The following is a 6501-nucleotide window of genomic DNA, read 5'->3' on the forward strand; positions in this document are numbered from 1 at the left end:
TATTGGGTAGCCAGACCACTACAGGGTATAGGCTACATGAATATACAGTCACTTCATTCAAACCAGATGATTGAGTCATCGCTTCGTACATTTTCACCTTAATCCGTTCGGTCCAGGACACTAACCACTGTTCAGAGGGAGGGCGCCTTTAATGAATGAATGGTTTCCTGTTCAAATGCCTCACCCGAGACTCGATCGATATCGGTAGAATGTGTAGACGCGGTATTTCCGTAAGGAGCGGACAGACTGAAGCGAACCGTGATCACACTACCCTAGGCTTCATAAGGACCTTCTGAAAAGAATTATCTGACAGATTCTGATTCTGACTTGATTCTGATTCTGTACCTTGCTTCGTCAGTAAAACTCAACCAATATAAACATCAAACGGGCGTAACCATCAGGGGTCTTGATTTCAGAATCTAGAAACAAGAAATCGAGGTTCGCAATTCCGGACACCACGACCAAACGGTCCGCCGTTCACCACCGGACACCGAAGAGGCAGCTAATCTCAATAGTCACAGGGAGGGCAGTCGATCCCAACGCTCAGCTAAGCTCTGATTCGTTGAAAATTTGGACCCAACAGCCAATCATATTCTGGTATTCCATGTGTATCTGCTTGATTGGCATATGCAGAATTTTGCCAACAGAGAGTTTCCAAGAGGCACCTTCACGTAAAAATTTACCATCTCCTTAATACATTCTCACACCGGAAAGATCCAGCCAACTGGAAACTATATTCACCTCATGGCGCGGGACGTTCGAAATTGGCTTCGCTTTACCCTCGTGCGAATTTGTGAAAGAATTTTTTCACTGTTCATATTACAAACGTGTCATTTGATGAATAAATTTCACCTGATAACCTTTTTCATTTTGCACTCGGTTTCTTTTTTGCATCCAATCCCAATCATGACACAAATGAATACAGGCTGCTCTCTGCAGCCATCGGCGGACCACAAAAGATGTGGGCGAAATGGAGGTCCTTCGAACGTAATACGCGATATGCAGTGCCGCACCTGCAACGCCTGGTAGTACCTAAAATGCATGGGTTTACATGACGACCAGGTCAGCCAACTAGATAACACAGCTGACCTGTTTGTCTGCGCCAGCTGCCCCCACATTACGAGTGCAAGGCATACCGCAACCAAGAAGAGAGCCGCCAAAAACAAAACCGAATCTCCACTGCTGACTCAGGAAGCTCGGTGTGAGTGCCCTGCTTTAGTCGGGATACTCGAGGCGAAAATGGAGCTGAATCGGGTTAGATATGTGGAGACAAACGGCGAAGTCTACCGACAAATCAACCACACGACAAATCAACCCCAACATCGGGGGATGACGCAAGAACCGCACAGCCAATGGAAATGTGGAACTGCTAATCTCCAGCTCCACTGCGTCAAAAGTGGCCTCTTTGACGCAATCGTAGCGCAGGACCAAAACAGCCAAGACCACAAATGTGAAAACAGAGAATCGCAAAATCCCCTGTGCATCCGGTCGGTCACGCTGACCCCGGGTGACTCAATTGTCCACACAAAAACGAAAGGAAGGCGACCGCAGCCAAACAAGCCACAGAATGTTCGCCAAATCAGAAAGCTGCTTGCTGGCTTCAAGTTGCAGCCTCATGGCAGCCCAGAAGAATTACTTCACGGTACTTCTATTCAGCGCTCAGATTCTCACGGAGACGCATTTCCGATCAAACCACGTCAAAATGTCCAAGAAACCAAAAAGACGCAAGTTCTCAGCAAATTCTTAATCGTCAACAAATCCGGTCTCCAAAAAAGCGTTATCGAAAGANATCGGAAGAGTTTCAAGTAGCAATGCTCGAAATTTTCGCCCACGAATGAAAAACTGCCTCCCACAAAGGTAGAAGACCCGATCAAACCGGGCCCCCACGGGGCGACAAAAGTCTGCCAATGATGAGCATTCCAAGAAACCACCAAGACATGACGCGGACAAGGATGCCCCGGAGGCCCCTCGGATCCATGGGCTCAAACCCGATGTACAACTATTAAGTCTGCTAACCTCCCCGGCCACTCAACTCACCATCGGAGGCAGAGAAGACAGTCTTGAAATGCTTGTCCAAAAATTGCTTCGGCCTTTTCAACAAGCTTTGCGATTTTGAAAAGTCAGCTTGCTTTGAACAACCGTCCATAATCGCACTCACACCAGATTTCTCTGACGCGGAGATCCTGATAGGCGTTTACTCTGTTTTCTGGGCTGGCCCAAAATGGAGGAGGGCTGGTGAGATTGCCTTGTCTTAAATGTGACCCAGCCCATCTCGACTGTCCGCTCTGATAGCATTTCTGCACTTTTTGCAATGCGCTGTGTATCTCAATCCCACTGCGCCGGTCTGGTTCCCCTTTTTTGGTGTGGTCCACCGTCACCCCTCGAGTCCTTTTGCTGATGACCAATTTTCTCATACGAACACTTGAGCGACTCTATATAGCCATCACTTCACTAATCGCCTGCCGGTAAGTGACTTCATTGCTCTAATGGATGGAGCTCATATGTGTCGTATCAAGTGAACTTTTTGCGGCGGCGCTGACCGAACTCGTCCTTGACTCAGCCCGTCATCCCCCCAGATACCGCGCAGACCAACTACCATCCCTCCTGGATTTGGTCATCACTAACGAAAGACACTTCCTTGATCAGGTAACAATTGATGTTCCACTGCTACAAAGTGACCAGTGTGTGCTGGCCTTTGATTTCATTTGAAATTTGGTTCAGAAATCCCGAACCCCACACGTGGACTCGAAACTTCTACCGTGCAGAAGCTTCTTGAACAGGTTAAACTGAGGGCAAGCTTCAGTGGAAGGCTTACATAGGATCATTGTCCATAAACTTCACGAGGCTGGCGCGATGTTGGTCCCCAAAAACAAGCACGCAGTCGGGTGAGCCGCAAGCTACCTAAAGGGATTCAGCGTCATCCAGAAAAGAAGCCTCAACTTTTTTCAAAAGTTGGCAACAGGAGACACAGAAGATGAGCTGGTATTCCGTAAAATGCGGAACCGCTGTAAATCAGAGATCCGCCAATGGAACATTCGAAAACAAGCCATCATTCGGGACCTTACCTGGACGAACAGAAGTGAGCTGTCCAAATACGTGAGAAAATGTCGCAGACAAGCGGCATTGAGGGAACAGGAACGAGGAACCCACAAGTGACCCAACAATAGTGTCTGAAGTTTACGGAGAGCATTATTCGGCCCAGCGTTTTCCTCAAATTCAATCTTGTCAAGGAGCAAGTGCGAACGGCTTTTAACCAACTTATTCTTCACGGTAGAGGACATTTGTCAACTTTTGCACAAAATCAATTCATTCTGAGCGTTGAGACCCGACGGGTTCCATCTGAGCATCCTGACGGAAACATCGTCTACACTGGTAAACCGTTTGTACCTGTTGTTTCGTCAATCGCTTGAAAAAGGCCGCCTTCTGTCTGCTCGGAAGGAAGCGATTGTCACGCCAGTCCACAGAACTGTTTACTGACTATTGCATGGGAGCCACAGGGCTATAAGCCTCACTAGCAAGTTGAGGGAACGCATTCGGAAGCACGCTATCTTAGGTTACCTAACTTTCAACAGCTTGATGTCTTTAGCTCAGTACGAATTTTCGGAAAACGTTCTTTCGTGACGAACATTCTGGCATTCATGGACAGCTTACCCCAAGTCAAGGACGAGGATGCCATGTATTTCGATATTATGAGAAGCGTTTGATCGAGCCCACTGCCCTAAAATTAGAGTCCTACGGGATTCAAAAGGATTTCCCACAGTGGAACAAGGCGTTCCTTTCAGATCATTCCGAGTGAAAGCAGGCTTGGTCTAATCTTCTCCAGCGCCAGCCCCCTTGGAGTTCCTCAAAGCACAGTTTCGGGACCACCTCCTTTTTTGTGTACGTCAACGACCTTCCGGATCATCTTGCAACACCCTGTTTACTTTCCGCGAACGATTTAAACTCCTGTAGTCTCAATGCCGGTGTTCTCCAAGTGGTTGAAGACGCTACAAAGCAGTGGCCCCCAGACAGGCACCTTTCTCTGAATTATGAAATGTGCGTCCACATGTCATTTGGAGGAGACTCAGCGAATGCCCTTGTCATGCATGATGAGAAAGGACTAGAAGACATTATAAGGACAGACACCAAAATTTTAGGGTTTTTGGCTCTCCTTCTCACTACACCATGAAAAATTGGCCCAAAATGCAACGACTGTTCTATGAATGATTCGACGCACCTTCTCCCGTATTAGTCTTAAGGATTTCCAGCTAGTCTATGAGACCTACGCCAACAAAGTTTTTTAATCAGGACGTACGAACGACACCGCCCTCATTAAGCGTGTCCAGCGAGGTGCTACAAAACTGGTTGCGGGCCTCAAATCTGTGGACTAGGAGATGTGCCTTCCGCTGCTCGACTTTAGTCTTCTGGAGTATCGTCGCCTCCCAGGTGACTTATTCTTGCTTTGCCCTATTTGATCAAGGCTTGGCAAACAGCTTTTTCATCCTAGACCCAGCAAACATACGGTGGGTACATGGTAGGAAGATCTTCAAGCTCAGAGAATACACATTCATCAAACAAAATCAGACACGATTTGGTGATAAGCTAGGAAGGACAAGGATAATAAAGAGTGTGAAAAATCACTGAGATTTAATCTTTATGGGGTGTTGGTTAACAAAAATATTAGGAGGATAATGAGCGGATGTATCTGTTGCACCACATGAAAAGAGTCCACGCATGTGCGTATTTGATTAAACTGTAAAGACACCACACACTAAAAGACTCTTCACTGACTGGGCGGATTACCAGTTGCTTCTGCTGTCCACAAAATTCTAAGGATGCTGACAAACATCTCGGTTTTCACAAAATTATTCAGAAGTACGATTCCGAACGTTCTTATTCGCCTTACTTGGAACGCACCAGTGCTGGTGCATCTTGTGAGTTAGTGTGGAATCATGTAGTGTCTGAAGTATGCAATGCGGCCGGAAAATATGACGTGCATCAACAGGACTGGTAATTGAACGTTGCACGCAACCATTCCTCTGAACCGTGCGGCAGTACTGAAAGAAATGCTGTTAAAGAAGATCCACGCCAACACTGAAAAGAAATGCGCGGTTTGCCCGTAGGGCGGTATTGTCGACCCAAACGTACTGGGTATGCGAGGGCATTATTATCGAAAAAGTGCATTACAAAGCAAGCTGCATAGTAGAGTGGTTGAATACAGGTACCAATGTTTTCCACTCTGACTGAGATCCCAAGTAAACTGGAAGACAGATGTGCCCAACGCCGAGCCAAAGCCGTAGTTCCCTTAGTAGGAGGCTCTGGTAAATCAACGCGGAGGTCACTTTCATTGAGATAGAAAGTGGAAATTGAGGGCGCTGGACGAGATATTTTGTCAATTCGTCATGATTCGCAAGCCACCGCACATAATAGGCATCCATTAAAGTGCATTTACTCGTTGAAGATCTTTAGTAAAGCAGTTTACAGATGACCATCTCCGAAAATCAATTCGTCAGGCAAATTCTAAGCTTGCAATCACGCCGCAAGAAATTGCTCCACCCTCACAATATACTACCGCTACAGGCGACCGAATCATATGGGCCTTGGAACACTGAAGATGACGTTCTCTGGTAGGAGGTCAGCTTTGTGCAAGACGCTTACGTTCTTGGTCCTGTTGTCGGCACACATTGGCCGGGTGTTGCCCAGTCTACTGGAGAACAGATCATGATTTTCTCTCCGAAATCCTCCGAGTGGGTTTATGAGAACCTTCGCTGCTTTTGCCGCACATGCACTATACAGCCAAAAAAATTGTGAAACAACTCTTCCGCCGTTTAATCTTTGTACATAGCTAACACCGTTCAGTTTTTCGAATATTGTGCCCATTCGAAATTGGTTGCGTGAAAATTTCCCTAATATTGCACATTATTTCCTTGGTGCACCTACCTTCAGTAACGATCTCTACAACTAGCGGTGATATAAAACACATTTGGTCCAGACGGATATCCACTGAATTTAGGGCGGGGAGTGCAAATCATGCCTGTCAGACCTGGGGGCATTTTCAATGTGCGGATTTTCAGGACGACTAGATAGCCTGAGTATCTTACTCTCCTGATCAGTTTTTCTGCGTCAGCTGATTATACGTTAGAACTGCTACTACAACTATCAATGAAACTGTCATAAAAGAAACCAAGCTGTTAATTACGTGACGTAATTACTTGTTTCCCTATTCCTCAGGCTAGTTCACCACCTTTCCGTGACTGCTCAAGTTTCAAAACTAAACCAATCTGGTTTATACAAGACTGACTCTATCTCAGATTTGTTTACATTTATTTCTGGATTTGAAATTTTGTCCCACGTTGAACTGAACAACAATTTTCCCGCTTAATTTGTCCGATGGCGCGCTGCCCTTCGTGTGTCATACTGTGCTGCTAACTGCCCAAGGTTCAATCTAGCCGTAAGCCTTTCTTTAATTCTCCTCACGATTTAGTGTTAATTTCCCATAGAACCACGGTCTACCTGTCTGTT

Source organism: Opisthorchis viverrini, assembly GCF_000715545.1.
Source record: "Opisthorchis viverrini unplaced genomic scaffold opera_v5_62, whole genome shotgun sequence".
Lineage (NCBI taxonomy): Eukaryota > Metazoa > Platyhelminthes > Trematoda > Opisthorchiida > Opisthorchiidae > Opisthorchis > Opisthorchis viverrini.